Source organism: Sus scrofa, chromosome 15, assembly GCF_000003025.6.
Source record: "Sus scrofa isolate TJ Tabasco breed Duroc chromosome 15, Sscrofa11.1, whole genome shotgun sequence".
Taxonomy (NCBI): Eukaryota; Metazoa; Chordata; class Mammalia; order Artiodactyla; family Suidae; genus Sus; species Sus scrofa.
The window spans coordinates 92,828,191-92,853,534 of record NC_010457.5 but is presented as its reverse complement, the minus strand read 5'-3'; the positions used below and the strand labels follow the sequence as shown (position 1 = coordinate 92,853,534).

The 25,344-nt window shown below is 35.1% G+C and overlaps 1 long non-coding RNA gene across 1 annotated transcript in view; it reads right to left on the bottom strand.

Moving 5' to 3' along the window:
• Window positions 1-23,713, bottom strand: part of LOC106507094 — a 42,519-nt gene extending 18,806 nt beyond the window's left edge. Inside the window, exons 1-2 of the long non-coding RNA XR_002339167.1 lie at window positions 23,088-23,713; window positions 11,631-11,714 (exon numbers count right to left, since the gene is read on the bottom strand). This is a non-coding gene — a long non-coding RNA (uncharacterized LOC106507094). The remainder of the gene's footprint in view (window positions 1-11,630; window positions 11,715-23,087) is intronic.

Here is a 25,344-nt window from a genome sequence, read left to right as displayed (position 1 = left end):
GCGTGGTGCATCTGTGGAATAAGGAAGTTCCCTAGGCCAGGGATTGAATCTGAACTGCAGTTGTGACCTATGCCAAATCCTTTAACCCACTGCACTGGGGCAGGGATGGAACCCAAGCCTCTGCAGTGACCTGAGCCACTGTAGCCTGATTCTTAACCTACTGTGCCATAGTGGCAACCCTATCATTTGTCTTTTGCATCAATACTTTTGCAACTTCCAAACGGGAAACAGTTTTGAACCAAATTATCTGGATGTTATTTTCCATTGCTGCTGTGGATGGGTAGACAAATAACTCTTAGACTCTGCCTCTCTCCTGCTGCTGTTCTGAGAATTCAATGAGGTAATGTAAGTGAAAGTGTTCTGACTACAGTGTGAAACATATAAAGTATTATTTTAATCACTTCTGAATTTAACAGCAGAACATATATATACTTAAATTAGTTAATTACTGCTTTTTATGTAATAGTGAGAAAAATGGACATGGTTAATAAAATTATATCATAGAAATTAGAAAAATACAAAAACTAATAAATATCAGCCCACTATTAATGAGTAACAATCTGACTCAAAAAAGTGATGAAAGTAACTCTACATTTTAAAGGAAATTGAAATAAATATAATTGGGTTAGCATACAATGGGAGTTCATTAGAAAAAACATATCTGATTTGGAAAATAAATGTAAACATATGACCTAACCTAAAATTAAATTTTGTTAACGGGATTAAAGCAGCAATTATACTTTAAGTAGGTAGAAAAGTATACACTCTTATTTCTTTTTATATCCAAATACTGCTGTTTTAAAACACCCTGGAATTGCTGAACAACTACATAAGTATGATATGTTAATACAAAGCAAGTGTGTATTTTCCAAACTGTGTGATTTTTGAAAAATTTGATATAGAAACAAGAGGAATTATTTTTGCCTTTATATAAATGCATATTCATAGCCATCATAAAATTTCATTACTATATTTCAGATAATATGAAAAAGCCCTGTTTTCTCACAAAAGTAACATAACCTTGATAACATCAATGCAATTAACTAATTAACAATTGTTGGTTATAATTTTGAATAAATCTCATTGCCAACTGCGCTTAACCCCACAGTTTCATACTGAATGGCTGTGCAAAATAAAGGATAAGAAATGAATTTTTGTTTCCCTCAGTATGAAATTTGAATTTTAAGCATATCCAGATTTAGGTGAACCAATTCAAGATTTATGCTACAATGGCAGGGATGGTCTTAGTTTGATGCTTTTTCTCTGCTACAGACCCCAAAACAAAGATAGACAAAACAGTAACATAGCCAAAAAACACACCATCTCAAAAATAAGATGAGCATCTCTGTGAACCAGTAATGAAACCAGAAATGTAAAGGAGCTAGTGAGGCTGAAGCCACAAGGCTGAAGGGTCTGGGTCTGTAAGCTGACAGAAGAGTATCCATGATTTGGCCTCTTTGGGATAATGGTATTAAATTTTTCAACAAGACATGACAATTAGGTTATTAGAGCCCGGCACAATACTTACAGCTTAGGTGTAGAATGGCTGGTGATATTTTACTTGAAAAATAAGGCTGCGAAAACGTGTTAGTCACTTCTGCCTAGGAAACTGCTGGCTAGAGACACAGGGATGGGATAGTAGGTGGAATGGGGGATTCAGCTCCGAGTCCCAAAACTGAGCTAAGTGCCACCCCGAAGATGGAATCTGCTATATCACCTCAATATCACCATGAGGCAGGAACCTAAAGAACACAATTATTATTTTTTTTTTGTGAACTAAAGGGCTCCAGAGATAATTAGAGACAATTAGGAAACTACCAACTATATAAAAAGAAATGGAGACTGGGGTGAGAAAAACAAACAAACACACAAAAAAGTATTTATTTCAACTGAAAAATAAAATAAAATTTTATATGTTAATAAATATAAATAAGAGGACAGACAAAAATATCAAGATTGAAGGGCTACATGATGAATAATTAAAACATGCTGAACTCTTGGTAATGTTCAGAAGGAAAAAAAAACGATTAACTTTAGACCTTGACAGAAAAAATTATGGTTAAGAATGTACGTCAAAAATACAAAAGTAACCACTGAAAGAATGGCTTCCAAACATTACAAGGGGAAAAGGAAAATATAGAAAATTTTTATCAGTTCAGCAGCAGACAAGAAAGTAGAAAAAAATAATTAAAAGAAGAGAATGATAAATGATCAAGTTAAAAAATAAGGTGAGATAATTAAGCTTACGTATATTAGTAATAATCTGAGAATAACTGTATTCTCTTACCTATAAAACTAGAAATAAATGGATTTGAAAAACTAGAGTACTGTAACATGCTTTGTACCAAGCACACATGTTAAAATCATATAGAAAACATAAAAATAAGGGAATAGAAAATATATACCAGTTATCTAATAACTGGAAGAAAAATGTGACCAAATAGGGAGCCTGGAAACACACATATGGTAATGTACTATATAATAATAATAATAAGAAGAAGACAATAAGATGGAGAAGAAGAAGAAGGAGAGTGAGCTGCTGGTGCTGCTGCTGCTAACTTATGATAATGATGATGATGTTGATAAGGATGACAGGAGCAAGTATTATTGTTTGTGTATCATGTGCCAAGTTTTATAAATTTTTATATACTTTAGCTAATTCAGTTCTCCTGACAACCATTTAGGACTTTAAAAGACATATTGTAAATTACTATGGTTGCCTCAGGTGATATCAGTGAGACCTTCAATTGTTTCGAGATCTTCAATATTTAAAATGTGACAAAAAAACCTGACCTGATAGAAAACTAGTCTGTGAATATGTATAGGAAATATACATACCGGAGGAAAATCAGGAAGCTGATAAATCTATGAAAGGGAACTCATTCCTCTACATATAAAAATAAGTTATAGTTTCATGCTCATCAGTTTGGCAAAATAATATAGAGTCTGAAAATACAACCGTTGGCAATGATGGAAATTCAAAATATAAACTTTTATACAATGCAGATAGAAGAGTGAATTGGTGCAACCACACTAGAAAGGCTACAAAAGAAATTTACCTTATGCCCAACCAAATAATTCCATTTCCAGGAATACACCCTAGAGAAATGCTTTCATTCACTAATAGGGTAGGAAACCTACACAAGATTGTTCACGAATCAGAGCTTTTATTTGAAAATTGTTGGAATTAATTTCATGTGGATAAATCTAGAATGCCTAATATTGACATGGGAAAGGAATTAACTAATGATACATGAAGTTGAATACCATATACAAAAGTATGAAAATATGCAAATGAAAGCTATATATTCTTTCCGAATCAAATATATTAAAAGTATAAAATGATGAATGGAAATAATGAAACAGAAATTCAAGGCAGTGGCTGCTATTAAAAGAAAGGAGAGAGAATCTAAGAGAGCTGTGCAGCTTCAATTTTACCTGCTACATTTTATTTTTTAAAAAATATGAAGGAGGTATATGAAAATGTAAATTATGTTAAGGCTGAGCAGTTGCTACATAGATATTTGCTGTGTCATTAACATATTGCACATTTGAAGTATTTTCTAATACTTTACTTACATACTATAATTAATCAAACCATATGATACATTATACTTTCATAACTCTTATTGTACATATATTCAAATATGTTTCCTCCTTCCCAATTGTCTTAGAATTCTTTGTGATTAGCATATTACCTGGAAGAGAGTTGGAGTTCAATACATGTTTCCTGAGTAAAGAGATGCCTGACTGAATATTAAAATTTTTCTATATACAGGGTGTATAAATTATTACCAGGAGGACTTCAGTAGATTAAAAAACCCCCACAAATACAGAAACTTGGGATGTAGTGATAAGACATTATGCATGAAAAGATTTGTCTATTTGGTGTTTTATTAGCAATAATTTACCCAAATGTCCTTGGAAATTTTCACTTATTTCAAAACGTTTGACAGATTATTTTTAGATTGAATTTAAGGTGATTACTATACATATAATTAATTTTTAAAAAGATGTTGGAGAGCAATCTGAGCATATGCTTTTTTTCAAAAGTTGTATCAGCCATCTGTGGGCTCTTTTACTACATGTTATAAGCAAATGAGAAATTCTTTAAATCCATCTAATAAGAAAGCTCATTAGGAACTAACAGTCTGAATAATTGCTTTTTATAAATGTAAATCCAATAGATAACGTTTTAGAACATAATTCAATCAAAATAACTTAAATCATATTAATTATGTAATATAAATAAAAATTTTTCAAAATATTCTTAAAATTATGGTATTTTCATATTATGATAGTACCTAGGAAAACATCTAAAGAATATAAATTCCAATTAATGCTCAAATTTGCATATAATAAATCTTTTTCCCCTCCCCTTTCATATTAGCCTAGAGAGAAATCTATTTTATTTTGGCATAACTTAATTTTATTATTATGGTCCTTTGTCTTATAGATGACCTGAAGCTGAAATTAGAAATTTTACTCTGAGCAAAAGGGATAGACATCATAAAGGGAATATAGTTGTTTTTAGTAAACAATCAACTTACATGATGAAGAGTTAGAAATGCTATTCTCATTTAGGCACTAATGGAAAGTAGGTGAATGGAAATGGTGGCTGACAGTACTCATGGGGATCCCAAAATGGTCTAATAGGAAAAGAATGGGAAAAGACATTAAATGTAATTTTTGTCATTTGTAAGAAAACACAATTAGACCATGACTAGTTTCAAAATGGATATAAAGTAACCGATTCACAATACTAAATTATATAAATGACAAGGAGCTGACAAGATGGCAAACTTAGCTTTATTTTCAGACCAGATCTGGAGCTGCCCCAGAACTCAGGGAAAAGCCTCTGCATCTAAGGAACACAAGACTGTGGGAAACCTCTTGGGATTCAGCAGGTGTCTGCAGGTGTGTCCCAGGGCAGGGGGTCCTGGTATCACAGTTCACCAGTTAAGCTGAGTAAAGCTTTTCAAGTATGTTCTCTTCTAACCGCAACAAAGTTCTGGACAGGTTACAGTCTTCCAATAAGTAACATGAGACAAAAAGAGTAAATACATACATGCATACCTAAATACCTTTAAAAATAAAACAAAACAGAAAGTGATAATCTAGTACCATAAGGACTAGAGGATTACTAACATTTAAAATAATCAAAATGTTTTTAAAAAATAGGTTGTATTGATAATAGAAAGTAGGTAGAGATAATTATAAAGTATTAGAACTAAGTGGTAAAGGGCCATCTTATTTCCAAAGAAAACTGAGTTATAGTAGAACTTGGGAGCAGGGCCAATTTTATTTTCAAAAGAGAGTATTTCACTGCCAAGTTCCCTGGGCAATTTTTCAATGTATTGCAACATAAAAATGGAAGAGCTGATTTTGACATAATTTTTCTTTTTAAGATATGCCATTGTTATTTGATCTCCTTGTTGTTCATCAACATCCATAGATACATGAATCCTCCCCACCCCAACTTTTGCTTTTTGGTAGGGTTTTATCCCAGGGGATATTTTAGGATGAATTATAGCCAAATATCCCAAAATGATAGAATAAGTTAATTTGTTAGAAGAGTAATTTACTATTGTTAGATTTTGATAAATTCTATCAAAAATCATTATTTAATTTTAGTTTTATTGATACTAAATTTTTCTTTTTAGTAATAATTTAGCCAAGAGTTTAATTTGTTTTTTATTCTGAATTTTGTTTTTTTGTTGTTGTTGCTGCTGCTTGTTTTTTCTTTTTAGGGCCACACTTGCAGCATATGGAATTTCCTAGGCGAGGTGTCTAATCAGAGTTGCAGCTGCCAGTCTACACCACAGCCACAGCAATGTGGGATCTGAGCCATGTCTGTGACCTACACCACAGCTCAAGCAATGCCAGATCCTTAACCCACTGAGCGAAGCCAGGGATTGATAAATTCCAGTCAGGTATGTTTCAACTGAGCCACAATGGGAACTTCTGGAATCTTGTTTTTTTTTTTTTTTTTTTCCCTTCTTTTTTTTAATAATAAAAACCACCAATATACAAGATGACAGTTGTTTTCTCTATTTGATACAGGGTATTAATCTAAAACAGTTTGTAAATTAATCAGATATTAAAAAAACAAGGGTGAGGCTAACACACACATAAGGCATACAATAAGGGAATTTTAGCTGCCAGAAACTCTCCTGGGTCTGAGTCTTAGAGTAATATTATGGTACAGACTTTGTTGATGCATTAATAGCTTAGGATCTCTATCAAGACTGTTCATGCTGGAACACAGTCAGAATCTATTTGTGGAATCAAGGCAAGATCAATGAGCACAGTGAAGAGCTTATTCTATTATTATCCATTTTCTTGATAAGATGAGAGAGAGGTCAGACACAGTAGTGGTATAATTGTGTCTAAAATCTGCTTGCTTCTCATGAAAGATATTAAATTGAATTATTCATTCCTATAATCTGTTGAAAAAGAAGCCTAGTATATTATTAAGGTGATATTCAACATATAAAAGTATTTATAACATGAGGGGATAAGGACTTCTTTTCATGACAATAAATTAGATTATATTTTGAGACTATCATAAAAGCTTCTAAAACGGTTTAGATAAAGTGGCTGAATTCATTTTTCAGGGGAAGAAAAAAATATAGTTGCAAAGATTGCCTGATTTGGCTTTTTCAGTTTAAAAAGCTTATGCATTTCATAGCAGATAAAATGACAGAAATCCCAGAACTATAAAAAAATTCAGAAAGGTCTTCCAAATATTATAAATTTGAATGAAGTACTTCACCTAATCATCAATATCACTGTTTTCATTGTGAGTTAGAGCTTTTCAAATGGAATATTGGCTCTGGAGACTAAATCCAAAGACTCTAAAATCTGTCATGACAGAATTTGTTTTACTTATTTTGAACCGCTTACAACAATTCTAGCAATTATTTTTGAATCACCTTATTTAGTTTCATAATTTTTTTCTTTTCTTCCTGATATTTAAACTTTACTTCATGAAGGTTTAAACAGGATGGAATTTAGAGAAACATGGATTACATTTGGGCATTAACTGTGTTAGATGGATGTATCTAATTCAACACTACCCTAGTTAAATTTGAGATCTTCAGTTCATTTACTGAAGGATGCTGACTTCTCCAGAGTAAAAGATGAATCACTGTCAAGGTAATAGGGATATATTCTATATTTTTCAGATCCCTGAGTTGACTGCTCTTAGATGACTCAAGCTGTGCGACATAATTTTACCTGCTGGGGACATAGTATGTATGCAAAAAATTCGCTAGTCTTACTAGGAGACACTGCACATTTCAATTACTGACAGCAGAAAATGATGGTATCTCCATGGTAACTTCCGTTTTAGGCAAAGATGATATTAAAAATATTTCACATTAGGCTCTGTGGAGTATGAAAGTCCACACTGTGCTAAGACTATAGATCAGTGGGCTAGGTATGCCATGTCCTATAGTGAGACACTGACCTACTCTCTAGAGTCAACTGTTGAAAGCCTAAAACTAACATTTTGGAAAAAGCATTTTATAGATAAGCTATCAGTTCTCTTCAAGTGTTTTCCTTCTTGAGTCAGTTAGTAGGAGCAATGCTGAGCTTATAGATTTCAAGATAGGAGTTCAGGAGGGACAGTTGAGGTAATCTGGAGAGTCCACAGGAAGTATTTTACTGCCAGAAACTATGGTTTATTTGTAATTTTCAAGAAGAGATTTCTATGCTGACTAGGCTCAGTGCCTCAGCTCTAGATGTAGGAAACCTTAATGACACACTTTAACCACTTCAGAGAACTGAAGGGCCCTTCTGCTTATTCCATTTCTGTTGTGAGAGGATACAACTGGCTATGCTTTGGACTTGGAGTGAAAGGGACAAATAATTCAAAAGCATTAAAGTCCTCACTTGTACCCTCTTTGGATTACCTCATTTGAAACAGCTACTTACAGCTGAATCAGGTACCCTCCTGTCTTGTGGCGCCTGTCCTAAATAATTTTTCTTCTAGAGTGGAAGAACCCAGAAACCCCAATCCTCCACCTCACACCATGCATTAGAACACATGGGAATTAAGAGGAGCCTGGAGACTAGCAGATTATTTAAGCAAATCACTCCACCTGCTTCTAAGCTACAGGCACAAACACTTTTACTTTTTTCTACTTCAGTTTACCACATTTGTTAGAGCTCAAGGACTGTGATGGCTTATCCTGAAGGTAAAGAAGCGAAGTCAGGGACATGTCTAAACCCCTTTCCAAATAAAATATTTGAGGAACCAATCTTTCCCCTTCCTTTCCCCATCTCTATAACCTTGTCTGCCCTGATAAAAATGCAGTGCATTTTATTTTTAATCTAAATGTTCATTAATGAAATAACTGACTAGGGTCATAGAAAAGGCACTTCATGATTTACAGATGTATTCTTCGATTCATCTACGTCTAGCTGTGACATTGATTGATGTTTATAAAATCCCTAAGCTTCTACTGGCAGCTATGGTTATTATTTTAGAGCATACTCAAAGAAGTGTGGGTGAAATTATGTAGGAAGCATAAAAATTCTTGACTTTTTTTTTCTGAAATAATGTTAATAATAGAAATTACAAACTCAAGGAAAACATTTGAACAAATAGAACTTCTTATCTGATGTTTTTAAACCAAAAGTTTGTTTTGGTTAATTTTTTTCTTCCTTTTTTTTTTTCCTCTTACTAGTTTGCCTATTGGCTCCATGGATATAGTTTAGTTCACACAATCATTTTTTGACTAACTCTGATTATCATTCCACATGGAAATAGCAGTGAGTTTATAGTCTGGCAATAAGAATCTAGTCATATTACATTCTTAGAAGTTTTAAGATAAGGTAGTGAGGCATCAACTAAACATCAATCATTTTAAAAGTTGATAGTCATTTTAATGGTAACCTTAGTAGAGTCTTTTCATTTAAAGAAACTCATGATCATATACTTTCTAGGTATTAAAAGCACAGTTCTAATGTCATATTGTCAACATGATAAACATATTGACAAGAGAATTCCAACAGCCATAAAAATATAGAGCATTGATCAGCAAAATAAACTAAATTCAGCTCTCAGGTCATTTGTTTTCCTGTTCAAGCCATTTCAGAAGTTAAAGCCAAGTAGCTGAATAACACTGCAACACAGCCATACAATTAGAGTCAGCAAGAACATTCCTAAAAAAACCCAGTAAAAACCTATTTGTTGTAAATTGTAGAGAAGCACAATTTTACTAAATATTCAAATAAGTAGAATATAAACTTAAAGATTTCTATTCCCTTTCAAATTGCTGCTATAACAAATATGTTACAGCTTTAATCCTTTGAGGAGGGAATTGTTTTTCCAAGGTTCTGGTTTGAGGCTGGTATCTGTTTGCCACTTAAGCCTTGACTTAATACATACTTTGATTACAAACTTGACATATATTTTAATTACAAACTCCCTCTGTTACAAACCCTCAATTAAAAATATTGAGGTAACCTTGGGAAGTTCTGTGAAGAACTGGGCAAAGCTATAAACTCTGTTCTTCTTGCTGATGTTCTAGATTACCGCAAGATGGTCAGACTCAAAGAAAAAAACACCTAATTCCTATATATAATAAGCACTCAATAACCATCGGTTCTATATCCATCTCCACTTTCCTATTCCAAAGACTGATTAGCTCTGGTATCTCAAATTACCACTCTCTGGGACTTTTCTAGATAGTTAATACCCACATGGTAAATTTCAAACCCCATAAACCAAAATCCCTGAAAACTGGATCTAATCTAAGACTTGTAGTTTGGAATGTGAAGGCCACTTAGGTGACTGGTGGTGTTACTTTTTAAAAACTCCTTGTCAAGGATCCAGAATTATAAAGCAGGGGTATGGGAGCGTCAGACCACCAGAGCTCTCATATATCAGATTATTAGACAATGCATGCATTTGTGTGTCTCAGAAAGAGGAAAACCCTACAAATGAGGACCCAAGAAGGTAGATTATAAACCAGAAATGTACAAAACTAGAGATGATATAGATACATTTTCAGGGAAAAGCAAGGGAGGCTAGAGTTATTGGACTCAGGGAACTGGTAAAGATTAGGCATCGAGAGGAGACAGTCAGTACAGTATAGAATGAATTTTGCAGGCACTTCTTTAAGGAATTTCACATCCTCTTTTGGAGCCCTCTGTGTGACCTGTAGTAAGTATACATGCTTCCAGACTGTATGGCCTTTGTTGCACTGTCAGAGTTTGAATCCTAGCACGACTACTCACTAGTTGTGTAACCCTATATAAAGTGTTTTAAATAATTCTGCACAGAAATTTAAGGCATTTAGTTATCTAAGAAATGGACCAAATTATATTGTGTATCTGATACGGCTGGAAGTAACATAGGTTAACATAGGTAAAGCACTTAGAACCAGTACCTGGCCTATCATAAGTCCCCAATAAGTGGTGGCTACCATTAATATTTATTACTGATGCTAATAGCCTCACATGTCAAGGAAAATAATAGGTACTCATTGATACCTCAAAGTATTTTCAATTCATGCATTATTTCTCAAAAATCTTGCTTGGCTTATTCTATAACAATGAAATTAACAACTGGTAAAAATATTTGTGATTCATTTTAAAATGTTTATTCAATTTCTACTAAGCAATGTATTCTGTAAAATGTGGGGGGAGGAAGATATAATAGATTTAAAAAGTAAGAAAAAATGCTCAAGGAATTTGTTGTATCTTGCAATTTAAGAACCAATCATTATTCTTTTAATCAAAAACTACTAGTGAGAATTGTTCTATGAAATAAATACAGAGAAGCTTTATTTCAGGTAATAGGATGTTACAAAAGTAGGTTTCCTGACTACAAGGGTGTATTCTTGAAAATGTACAGACTTTCTTAATTTACATGGTCCCAAAATTTTTAACATAGCTCAAGAATTTATATTTCATCCAGTAGTAGTGCTCACTTAATAATTATGTGGATACATGAAGGACAGATGAAACTTATAATAAAGACAAGTCTTGAAAAAAAGTCCTACCTATTTAAAAAGACAAGGGATCAAGATTATTTAGTTGGAGGAACTAAGACTACAGTGTGAATTAAGAAGTAGACAAAGATTCCTTCTGCAGAGTGACAGCCATACACTTGACTTTTCCAGAGAATTCCAAGAAAACAAGGTATACAATAAAAGTCATTAGGCACAGTATTCACTTCTAGTAGCCTAAGGAATTTTGGTCATATCCCTAAGAGTTGTTTCTTTTAAACATATGAATGGATTACTGAGAATGACTAGAACTACTTTCAGTTCGAATTGATGAATTCATCAATAATTTAAAAATTTTCAGTTGGTAACAACCAAAAACTTGAATTCACCTAAATAATGTACTGGCTAATGTAACTGAAGCAGGCCATGCAAGGCTCAGTGATATCACTAAGGGTTCAGTTTCTATCTCTGTATTTACCTTAAAAGATACTCACTTTATTTTAAATTGTGTTCCTGTGATGATCCCAGGCTTCAGGACTACACTATTCCTCAGTTATATCATCATTCATAGCAAATCTCTTCCCTTCACACTGATTGGCTAAGCTTAATTCAGATGCCCCAAAGAGAACCGATCACTGGAAATAGGAAAATAAGTGCTCATTGGCTTACCTCATGATTCTTGCTCTAAAAATGGAGCTGAGAAGAGTCAGTGTCTCCAGAAGCACACTTTCATCAAATAAAAATCTGGAACCACTTGCGAAGAGTAAAGAGTAGATGTCAAGAAAGTACCAACAAATGCACCATCTAGATTCTATTATACAGAAATTAACTTTAATTTCTCCTTGGTAATTTTAGCAAATTTTACTTTAAATTAAAAAAAAAAGACTAGATAACCTCCCACTCTTGTTACAAAAATATATTAATACATTGCTACAAAACCTCCCACTCTTGCTACAAAGTAGCACTCTTGCTAACCTCCCACTCTTGCTACAAAAATATATATACAAAAATATATTATTATATTAATCAGTACTCCATAATTGTACTCTAAATCTGTGACAAGCTAAAAATTGTAGTATAAAGAACCCTAGAAATGTGATCAGGAGACCAGGGCCTAGCTCTGATTCCACTGCTTGCTAAGAGCTAATATTCAGCAAGCCAACTATTTTACTAATAATTGGTTTCCCATTCTTAAATGCATATAGGGGTTTTCCCTTTTATCTTTAGCAGAGTCGTGTTCATCAAATGAGATAATACCTGCAAGAAAGTTATTTTTATTGTTAAGTATGTCACTATGTAAAATAGGGAAATACTGTTGTTCCAAATATTAGATTTTTGTCATTGTCTGGTTTGAGGACTTGCCTGAAATTGATATTTTAAAGAGCTTACTGCATAAACTTAGAGCTTGTCAAGGTTTCATTACTATGAATCTTAGAGATATTTGCTTCTATAAATGAACCCCACATACAGGTTGCTGAATTTATTACGGTGATGTTAGTCTTATTTCATAAATTTGTAACTATTAAAGTACTCTTGAAAAATCACACTCTATATCCTCTTTGCAGGTGATTTTAGTACCCTTGCACCTTGATTTCTTTGTTCTTTCTGTTAAGTGTGAAATATAGCACAATGGAAAAGGATAGAGGTAGGATGTCTGTTCAGTAAAGGTTTTCCCATAACTCAGAGCTCAAGAAATAAATCAATGTCATTGGCTAAGTGAAGGTCAATATCAAATAATTCACAGAAGGTAATGAGCCATTTTAGACTGCTATTCAAATACAAATTATCTAGTTTGATAAAGCTATATCATTTGTATTAAATCATATAAGGTGATTCTATTATTTCAAATATTAATTTGGAAAAATATTTCTTTTTGATCCTTTGGGGCATTAAACATATTTCACTGTGTTAATCTAAAGGATTATCTTTAGAACTGTAACTACCAATTATTAAAATGGTTTAAGCCTAAATACCACTTTGTGTGTGCTCACATACTCCCCATTGCCTTAATTCCTATCCCCATGAATTCAGATGAATCTTTTACATCATGCAATTATTATTTTAAAATGTTAGAAATTATTGTTTCCATTTGACATCCACCACTCTACCACTCTACAGTAACTTATTTTGAAGATACTAATGCTAGAATTTATTCATTCATTGTGTATTTAAACTCTGTTATGTGAAAGGCATTATACTAAAAGAATACATATCAAATTCATAAGAAATTATTCATGCTTTTAGGGTCTGGGAATCAGACACAGATTAAAAACAATTATATTTAAGATTTGTGATATGAGTGGTAGACAAGTACTGAGGAAGTGCTCCACAAACACTGGGGAAGCAGGCATTATTTCCATCTTTAACTCAGGAGAAAGAGTTCATGCAGACAGTGGATGTTTAGCTGGGAAATTCACATGCAGTGATCTGAGCAGAAAGTGCATTCTCAGCTGAGGTAAGGTGGTGAGCAAACCTGCAGAGTGATGAGTGTTGGTGCGGATTCACCAACTGGTGGCCAGCTGGCTTAATTTGGCCTGCAGAGATGTTTTGATTGTCCTGTATCATAGTTAAAATTGTTTAGAATTGTTGCCAACATTAAAAAGATGAGAAATAGGAGTTTCTGAGTGGTCTAGTGGTTAAGGATTAGGCATTGTCACTGCTGTGGCTCCAGTCACTGCTGTGGTGCAGGTTCAATCCCTGGCCCAGGAAAAGAATTCCGAATGTTGTGGGTGCAGCCAAAACATAAGTAAATAAATATAGAGTTCCCATCTTGGCGCAGTGGTTAACAAATCCGACTGGGAACGAAGAGGTTGTGGGTTTGATCCCTGCCCTTGCTCAGTGGATTAATGATCTGGCGTTGCCGTGAGCTGCGGTGTAGGTCGCAGACACAGCTCGGATCCCGCGTTGCTGTGGCTCTGGTGTAGGCCGGTGGCTGCAGCTCCGATTCAACCCCTAGCCTGGGAACCTCCATATGCCGCGGGAGCGGCCCAAGAAATGGCAAAAAGACAAAAAAAATAAATAAAATAAATAAATAAAAGCAGAGAAACAATGGGTTTCCGATCTCTTGTGAAAAAGTGAAGATTTACATATGCTCCACATTCCAAAATTCCAACACCCCCACACTGCAATTGTTTGAAGCTGAGAAGTTGCTGCTTCATTCTAAGGGATAAGTCATTTTCCTTTATCCAAATAATTGGCTTTTTTATTATCTTAGGTTATTTGCTTTATTCCTATAATTGAGTTAGCTGCCTCAAGTCAGAATTACAAAAGTTAATGCTGTGTGGAGTTGATTGATGTCTCTGTTTTAGAATGTATTCAAACTTGTAACATTTATTGGAAATAATAAATGTTCCATAAAAAATCTGAAGTTTTTTTCTCAGAGAGATTAAAAATGAAGTTTCCTTCAGATCTAATCAAATTTGTGTCTTAGTTTATATTGCTCTATCACTGGTTATCAAAATAAAGGCTTTTTCTAATCTTCATTTTTGAAGGTAAATTAACTATTCAGGAAATATTTTCAGAACGTCAACAATTTGAAATAATATTTAACCAACTCAGGGCATGCATGCTATTGATTGACTGACTGAATATGTGTTTAATGTAAAGAGGATAGGTGGGCTGTGTTTTTACAATCTAAAATTTGGATCATGTAAAATGGTAATTGGTGGAGTTCCTGTCACCACTAGGATCCATGAGGAGGCACGTTCGATCCCTGGTCTAGCTCAGCAGGTTAAGGGTCTAGCGTTGCCATGAGCTGTGGTATAGGTTGCAGATACAGCTTGGATTCCATGATGCTGTGGCTGTGGCGTAGGCCACGAGCCTCTAGCTTGGGTATTTCCATATGCTGCAGGTGTGGCCCTAAAAAGCCAAAAAAAAAAAGTAATTGTGAGTTTTATATATATATATATATTTCCAAGAATTTTGGAAGGGGTGTCCCAAGCACCCCCCCAAAAAAAATTACATTGCTATTTCTTTTTTTCACCATTAGGTGATCAGTATAATATTTTGACACAATTAATCCTTTCCAGGAAAAAACTGTGAGGAACTGACCTAGTTTGATCACCTCTGCCTCATGGAAATATTTTATACACTAGGCTTAGAAAAAAAAATTTCAATTGGAAACTAAACCTTTTATCTCATATATAAGTTTAATTCCTCTCAGGTTCAAATGTATATTTAGACCTTGATTTTCATAGGTTACATTTGATATGTAATCCAAGGAAAAAGTACCAAGAATAAATTGAGTGTTAGTAATATTGGTAATATATAATAATATTGGTAATACATAATAAATATTACATATTATATATAACATGTAATAAGTAATATGTTTATTAATATGTTTAGTTCTCCATAATTCATAATGTCCTTTCAACCTACAGTAACTGTCCATTTGGATACTTAACTGGAAAGAATGGGTATTTAAGCTTAATTAAGACTTCTTTGTGTGTTAAGATTCATGTACATAAATACCACTGCCTACTATCGAGTTGCTTCACAAGTCTCAAAAACTGTGTTTTCAATTGGTCTTATCAGATCATTGCTGGGATGTTCTGTGTGATAAGTAAAAATATTCAACTGTATTAGTTCTATTTTTAATGTTAAAAAGCTATTACTTATTTATTATTTTCTATGTGTTAGGCATTCTTCTAAGCCTAATTTGATATAAATTAAATTTGCATCATAATGACCATTTTATGATGAAGGCATCATTAGTAAACCCTCCATATGGATGGAGCAACTGAATCATGGAGAAATTAACTTATTTGCTCAGGGACATGTAGTAAAGAATGAAGTAGAAATCAATTCTAGGTGATCCAGTTCAAAACCCATGCTCTATACCTCTAAGCTCAGTAGTGCAGACCAGAATAGTCCTTAATCTTATGAAACTACAGATGATATTGACATACTTCACATATTTAAAGCTTTCTCAGAAATACTAAAAATTCCAGTGCTATGCTGAGCTGACTTTGCCAAGCTATTTCTAATGTTCTCCATTTTTAAGGGCTATACAAACCACTCATAATATACCTCCTTTCTGATGTGCCCCATGTTAAGAGCTAACAGGGAAGTACTAGATTATTCTGGGGAGAGGTCCCAGTTTAAAACAGTAGTAAAACATTCTTAGCTCTAACTTATGCTTGGGGCCAGAACTGAAACACAGAGAAGACAAGTCACCTACCTGCCCATGGCCAAACAGTAAGACCTTAGAATCACATCCAGAAGAAACTGGTAGGTTTCCTGTAAATTTAGAGAAGACTCTGGAAGCTAGACAGGGCTTGGGTTATGTTTGACAGGAACCTTCCACTTCCACCAAAACAGCAAGTTTAGAAAGTCCAAGGGGCACTGTGTCAAAAGCTCTGGGATGCTCAGTCAGTAGCCTGCCTGAAAAATCTTGAATATACTGCATGACAGAAGACCCTGGAATAGCCTGTGTTAAGACCAGTCAAAATATCAGCATTTTCAACTGGCAGAGGAGCAACCTCTTTTCATAAAAACGTCTTGACCCATGTTAATTAATTCCCCTTCCTTTCAACACTATTCCCCAAAAAACACAAGTGAATTCTGTGAAATTAAATGTAGGACCAGGAAGAAGATTAAGGGATGAAAGCATGAGAAATAAGACCTGAACTTAAGACTGAAACTGGATCATCCCTAAAATGAAATTCTAATCATCTACACTACAATCAAGATGAAAACATAGCCATAACCCCCAAAGTTTCCTTGTGCTTTTTGTACTTCCTTCCAAGTAACCCTCTTTATCCTGTCCATCCAAATATAGACATTAATCTGCTTTTGGTCACTATAAATTAGTTTGCATGTTCTGGAACTTTGTAACAATGGAATCAACACAATAGATTTTTTTGTCTGATGTGTTTTACTCAGTACAATTATTTTGAGATTGATCCATGCCATTACATGTATCATGTATTTTTACTGCTGAGTAGTATTCTATTGGCCGGATATACTACAATTTGTATGCCCATTCACCAGCTGATACACATTTGCATTGACTCCACATTTTGGATATTATGAACAATTCTACTATGAACATTTATGTACAAGTCTTTGTGTACACATGTTATCATTTTTTTCCTGGAGAAATACTCAGGAGTGGAATGGCTAGGTCATACAGTAAAAATATATTTACTCTTTAAAAATGCTAAACTGTTTTCCAAACTGACTTAACACTTTCATTTTTAACTCCCACATACAAAGAGCTTGAAAATTGTCACTCCATTCCTGATAAAAAAACGCTGGACAAAAATCAGCAACCTTCTTCATGTGATTAATATGATTTGAACTCTATATCAGAGAACAGTGGTTTGAAAGAAAATCACTACTCTGAAATCTAGAGAGAAAGATGAATTCAGAGAGATACGCTGTGTTAAGAGCCGCTTATATAGGGCAGAAGATCCTCAACATCATACATTGTAGAAACACTTCCTTAACTAATAATTTTGACAAATTGCTGGAGACTGAATGCAGATGTATGAGAAAGTAAGAAAATCCTAAAGCTGCAGTTTTAGAGGCTCCTGTACACTTTCATGGACTTTCCTTCCAGGAAGCCCAAGGGGTTCTCATGATGAGGAATTGAGAATAATCTCTTCCTGTCTCTGAAGGGGGCGGGGGGAGAAAAAATATTGTGAAATCTATCTAGATCCTTCAGCTTAACAGAAGCCTACTCTCCAGAGAGGCTTTACCAGGAAAGGCTTACCTACTTTACCAGAAGGCTTACCACAAGGTTTTACTAAAACCTGTCTCATCTGGCAAAGAAAATTCCACCCACACCAGCCTGCCTCAGCCTTTCTGTCCCACCTAAATGGTAAAATAAAAAAGGATACTAAACAGAGAAGACCTCAATGAAACAGATTGTGAATGCTGTACCAGGGAAAGGAATGTGGGGAAGAGAGAGATTAAACAGCCACACTCCTGGGGGAGGGACAAAAACTCTTGGCAAGACCTCACTCTGAGATAAAAGCATATTAAAACAATGGACTTAAAAAGAGATTAGAGAATACCGTGTGCCCCATCATTACTCCACAAGGCCTTCATTCTAATAGCAGAATGGTCTGAAAGATGCAGACTTTCTCTGAAGAACAGTGCAAATGTAAACCCCAAAGTCAAGGAGGGAAATAAATAAGGCATATTATTAGTTTGAAGCCTCTAGTAGTTGCAGCTATAACAAGTGTTAAACAAAACTATCCTCTTAATTAACATTAAAGTTTTTTTTTTTACTTCATTACCCATTACCCAATGCAACATGTCCAGCTTTCGATACCAACACCAAAAATAGCAGGCAAGCCAAAAAGTGAGTGAAAATAAAGTCTAAGGAGATACAAAAATCAGAACCAGATTCAGATATGAAACATATATTAAAACTATCCAACAAGGAATTTAAAATACATATGACTAAAATAATTAGAACTCTAATGGAAACAATAGGAGGCATTCAAGATCAGATGGATAATGTCAGTGGAGAGATGGTAACCATAAGAAAGTTCATAAGGAAATGATGTTAACTAACAGTTAGTAGATTTAAAAAACAAATTGGTTAAGAAAGTGTATTTCCTTACCAATTAGTTAAGAGCTTTTTATTAGGAGTGGTGGATTCTGTCAAATGTTTTTTCAGCATTTATTGTGATCCCCATATAGGTTATCTGTTTTAGTCTGTTTATTTGATAGTTTCTCAAATATTAAACCAAACTTGATTTTCTTGGTTAAACCTCTCTTGGTCATGATATATTACCCTTTTTAGATATTGTTGGAATTGCTTTGCTAAATTTATGACAAAAAATTTTCACATCTGTGTTTATGAGGAATATTTATTTTCTTTCCTAGTATTGGAATAAAACTACTGATAGCCTCATATTATGAGCTGGACAGTATTCTCTCCCTTTCCACTTTCTAGATTTTAGTATTATTTCTCTCTTAACTGAATCATTGAATTTCATGGTAAAGCCATCTTGGCCCAACATTTCTTCTATGTGAATGTTTCTAGTTAAAAATTCAATTTTTAAAATAGATATAAGGATATACAGATTATCTGTCTTTTTGAATAAGCCTAGGTAGTTTGTAGCTTTTAATAAATTAGTCAATTTTACCTGTTTCAAATTTATTGACAAGGCACTTTTCATAATATTATTATCATTTTAATTTAATTTAATTTTTTGGCAACATAGTGCAACAGCTTTATGTGGGATCTCACTTCACAGACTAAGGATTGAACCTGAGGCATGGTGGTGAAGGTGCCAAGTCCTAATCATTAGACTATCAGGACACTCTATTAGTAATCATTTTAATGTCTAACAAATCTATCATACCTTACATTAGTAATTTGTTTCTTCCCTTTTTCCTGATCAGTTGGGCTAGAATCTTACTTGGGTTTTCAATGTGCCGTATTTTTCTAGTTTGCTAATTTTTTTTTTTTTTATGTGGAAGGATTAGAATTTTGGACTTGTTTTCTCAGGGGACTAGCATAACTTTTAGCAACTCATGCCAGATAGTCAATAGTCAGACAAAACATTTATTTCTCATGGTTTTTTTTTTTTTTTTTTTTTTTTTTTGTGGTCTTTTTTTGTCTTTTCTAGGGCCACACCCACAGCATATGGAGGTTCCCAGGCTAGGGGTCTATTTGGAGCTGTAGCTGCTGGCCTACACCAAAGTCACAGCAACACGGGATCCGAGTCCTGTCTTCAACCTACACCACAGCTCACAGCAACGACGGAACCTTAACCCGCTAAGCAAGGCCAGGGATCGAACCCACAACCTCATGGTTCCTAGTTGGATTCATTAACCACTGAGCCACGACGGGAACTCCTCTCATGTATTATTCAAGATTCTCTAGAGAAACAGAATCAATAGGATATACAGATATAGATAAAATCTATATTTATATAAAGATTTATAGATTTATATTATATCTATATTTATATACTTTATATGTTTGTACCTATGTCCAGAGAGGGAAAGATTTATTATAGGAATTGGATCATGTGACTATGGATGTGGAGAAGTCCCACAAGGGGCAATCTGCAAGCTGGAGGAAAGCCAGTGGGTTAATTCAAAATGAGTCTGAAGACCTGAGAATCAGCAGAACTGATGTCCAAGCACAGAAAGCAGATATCTCAACACCAATAGACAGCAAATTAGCTCGTCCTCTGCCTTTTTTGTTTAATTCAGACTCTCAGTGGCTCACAGCTCACAGCAATGCCAGATCCTTAACCCAGTGAGCAAGGCCCATCTTCATTGGTGAGAACAATCTTCTTTATTCAGTCTACTGATTCAAATGCTAATCCCTTGCAGAAATACCCTTATAGACATATCCAGGTATAATGTTTTACCAGCTACTGGGAAATCTCTCACCTCATATAAAACTAACCATGACACCAAACTATTTAGCATTTTTTGTCTGACACATAGTTATACTCTCTAACACTAGCATTTAATTTTGTATTATTTATCTCCTCACATGGTATAGGAGATTGCACAGCCTTGGCCTGAAAGACCTAACCTAAAATCCTGGATCACCAAATTACCAATCTACACAGGGCTCAGTTGTTTTTTTTGTGTGTGTGTGTCTTTTTGCCTTTTCTTGGGCCGCTCCCCCAGCATATGGAGGGTCCCAGGCCAGGGGTCTGTAGCCACCGGCCTACACCACAGCCACAGCAACGTGGGATCCGAGCCATGTCTGCAACCCACACCACAGCTCACGGCAATGCCAGATCCTTAACCCACTGAGCAAGGCCAGGGATTGAACCAGCAACCTCATGGTTCTTAGTCGGATTCGTTAACCACTGCACCATGATGGGAACTCCAGGGCTCAGTTTCTTAATACTGAGATATTATAGTCATACTCCTCTAGGAAGGTTGAAAGCACCAAACGAGATATATTTGAGATTGCATTTCCAAAGTTTCAATGCATTTGCACTTGGTTTTAACTTTATTCTATTTTTAAGAATCTGATCACTCCTTCCAGTAGTGGAAATCTATTGAAATGATAATTTAAAATATAGTAATCATCCCTCTCTCTTCACATCTCTCATATTTAATCATTGTACTGAATGTATCTTTTAAGTCTAAATTTATTTAAAAATATTAAGCAATATTTACCCCAGGATTAATCACCACAATACTTTCTGTTTTGTGACCAACACCTGCAAAGTACCTGTTTTTAAATCAATATTGCCCCATTACTAAACAGGAGCCATTAATGCTCTAAGATGTATCCATATGATACACAGAACCCTGGGAGAAAAAAGGGATACTGGTACATAACCGGCACAAAGAGTCCAAATGAGGATGACCAGCCAAAATTTTCCTTTTTCCTCAGTTATTTGGCATCATGTAAATGAAGCTTCTTAAAAAAAAAAAAAAAAAAAAAAAAATTGACAAGTTCTTGTTGTGGCTCAGTGCATTAAGAACTCAACTATTATCCATGAGGATATGGGCTTCAATCCCTGCCTCGCTCAGTAGTTTGAGGATCCGGTGTTACCACAAGCTACGATGAAGGGTTGCAGATGCGGCCTGGATCCCAAGTTGCTGGCTGTGGTGTACGGCAGCAGCTGCAGCTCCAATTTAATCCCTAACCTGGGAACTTCCATATGCTGCAGGTGTGGCCCTAAAAAGAAGAAAAAAAAAAATTAAAAAGGACTTGATAATGTTATAATACAGCTAGTGATTTGCTGAAATAATGTTGACTGATACTTGTATTCTGCATTAGTCACGTCTATGTTAAAATGTTGATTAAACTGAAATTTTATTTCAGCTTACTTTATTGGAATAGTCACTGTATTTCTTATTTTTTCCCTAACCCATTTTTAGCTGAAAACATCAATTCCTTAGTAAAGTATTATAAACTAGGCCAAGCTATGTAATAGTAGGTAGATTAAAAAAAAGAACTTGGAAAGTCACAACCAATTCTGAGATAAAATATTGCAGGTACTATGATAAAATATTAAGTTCTTGAAATTTCGTAGGCTTGCATGAGCAATATAATTTTTCTTTACATTTGTTCTAGAGAATAGAAAAAAGTCAAAGCTATGAATTTTCTCTATATTAATACATGGCTTGACATTTATGATTGATTGAAAGTTTAAAAAATATTAAATATAACATCTAGTCTTATATCTTACTATTACTTATATTTTCCAATCTAGGAAATACTGGCAGAGGTTTATTTCCATAATCAGGTTTCATGTTTCCGCTAGTCCTTTTTTTAAATAAGGCAAGAAAAAGTTGTTTCCTCACATGGTTGATAACTTGGAAGATAGTAGTAATGCTTTTTGTTTTGTAAACAGCCTTATATTGCTTATATTATCATCTTTGAAATTAGTGGGTCAGGAAAAAAAATTAAATGTTTTAAGTATTGAAATTGACTTTTCATTTGAAGCAGCAGCAGTTTGAATTAACAGTAACAATTCATTACCATTTTATTTTAGCCCTACTTGAAGATAAAAATATGTAGCCCTATTTGAGTGGGTAAAAGAAAATGACCAGAACAGAAAATGACTAAATTTGGGTGAGGAAGATTAGCTGAGAAGGCTAAGAGAAACAAGAGAAATTTTCATGGTCCAAGGATTTAAAAATACTCAGAGAATGTAAGACAAAATAAATTTAACATTGCCCATACCTCTTAACTGATCTGGAACTGATTTCCAGAAAATATTAAAAATGGTAATAACATTAAAAAAAAGGAGTTCCCATCGTGGCTCAGCGGTTAACGAATCTGACTAGGAACAATGAGGTTGCGGGTTTGGTCCCTGGCCTTGCTCAGTGGGTTAAGGATCCGGTGTTGCCGTGAACTGTGGAGTAGGTTACAGACACGGCTTGGATCCCATATTGCTGTGGCTGTGGTGTAGGCCGGTGGCTACAGCTCCGATTTGACCCCTGGCCTGGGAACCTCTATATGCTGCGGAAGTGGTCCTAGAAAAGGCAAAAAGACAAAAAAAAAAAAAAAAAAAAAAAAAAAAATCAAAAAGTCCCAGCACAATATCTGTCAATGAAAGTGACATCTAAATAACCACATGCGGAAACATCCAACTTTTCTTCATAAATTAAAACCCAAGATTTCATAGGCTGACATTTAAAGTACACTTTTAATGCAGAGATAGATGAATGATATACCTCTGTTCTTGAGTTTCCCTTCTTGAGGTTTCTTTTTATTAATGCCACCATCAAGCGTATCTCATTGTAGCCATCTTCTCAAACTGTTAAGATTTCCCCTTTCCATTTTTACCAAGCAGAGCTAAAACCTTGCTTGGAAAGCAAAATTAAAAAAAAAAAAAAAAAAGTAAAGCTAAATAAAATTGAGTAAAGTGATTAAATAAACCCAGAGAGTAATATTCATTTAGACCAGAGGTTGAAAACTGGTGACATATGGTCTCCCATGTGTTTTATTTAGAACACAAGGTTTTTACATTTCATTGGTCACCAACCTTTAAATTTTCACAGAAAAATTCCAAAGAAAGTATACCGGACTTCTCTTGAGAATGTCAGAAGCACTGGCAACACTGGGCAGTATTCCCAAATACCAGCAACTGGCTGGACACAGGAGCTTCTACTTTTGTACTTTACCTATACTCTTTACAATTTTTCACACTTACTGTAAAGTTCACTTCACCTCTTTAAACTAATGGGGTGGAAAAGGTTTTATTTTAGCTGGGTCAGAAACTCATAAAAAAGGCAGTCAGGGAGTTCCCATCATGACTCAGTGGTTAATGAACCCGACTAGCATCCATGAGGACGCTAGTTTAATCCCCGACCTTGCTCAGTGGGTTAAGGCTCCAGCACTGTGGTGAGCTGTGGTGTAGGTCATAGCTGCAGCTCAGATCCCACGTTGCTGTGGCTGTGGTGTAGGCCAGTGACTACAGTACCAATTCAACCCCTAGCCTGGGAGCCTCCATATGCTGTGAAAGCAGAGTGCAGCCTTAAAAAGACAAAAGACCAAAAAAAAAAAAAAAAAGGCAGTCAAGGTGTTGATGAGAACTGCAGTCATCTATACCTTTCTGAGTTTGCTCACTTTTTTTTTTTGGTCTTTTTGCCATTTCTAGGGCCGCTCACACGGCATACGGAGGTTCCCAGGCTAGCGGTTGAATCGGAGCTATAGCCACAGGCCTACCCAGAGCCATAGCAACGCGGGATCCGAGCCGTGTCTTCGACCTACACCACAGCTCACGGCAACACTGGATGGTTAACCCACTGAGCAAGGGCAGGGATCAAACCCGCAACCTCATGGTTCCTAGTTGGATTCGTTAACCACTGTGCCACGACGGGAACTCAGCTCACATGGTTTTTTAATAGATTTCAGGTCCTCCTGCCTTTTGGTTAAAGACAGCTCCTTGCGACTTGGGCCTCTTTGCAGGACACTTCACAACAGGGAGGCTTGTTTCTCCCAGAGTGAGGGATCTGGAGAGGGCAAAAGAGTGTGCAAAAGGACATTCAAGGTAGATGCCACAGTATATTTACAATCTAATGTCAAAGTGACATCCCATCACTTTCACCACATTCTATTCATTAGACATAAGTGACTAAATTCACCTCCAGGGGATTTTTACAAGGACATGAATACCCGGAGGCAGCAAATCACTGAGATATTCGTCTCAAAGTCTGCCTACCACAAAGGAAGGAATACCATAGGAAGCCTAGCAAACTCCCTTTGGAGGCAAGAAGTTTCCCAAGAAGTATAGGTAAATAGCAAGCCCAAGAAGGGAGAATAGCTGAGCCTTGCCCTAGGGGGAAATGAAACCCAGTACAGATTTCTAGGGTGTTCAAGTTAAATCTGAAAACAAGAGCCAGGGTTTATTACTTAAACCTAGAAGTTTCTCTTCCAGTCATGTGCTTAAGCATGGCTTGGTATAGATACAAGCAACACAAAACAAAGTATCAGAAACAAAACCCCTCTCAAATCCACAGGTTAATTCGAAAATCTTACACTTTTCAGTCAACTGAACTCAGAAGATGTCTGAGTGCTCCCTGTTGCCAGCTTACCTCTAAGGGAAATAGCTATGTACAGAAATAAAGAATTATCATATGGAGGCAAGGAAGGAAACAACTGAGAGGACTTGAAAAAGAAAAAAACAAGCCCCAAACTATCAAGAATCAAGTTAGATAAGGATGAAATGGGCTTTATGTAATTAACTTTTACACATGTGCCAAAGTTAACCACTTAGTAAACCTACATAATATCATCATTTTGTTTGGCTCCTAAGTAATTTAATAACATTTGTCGAGTCACTGTCATAAGTGTGCTTTCTCTGCTTTATAGCAAGCAATTCATTGTCATCACAAGTTCCCTGCTGTCTAGGTGCTGCTGTTATTCTCTTTTTATAGATGAGAACATAGAGTATAGGAGGGCCAGCTCACTTTCTCTGTAGCCTGAATG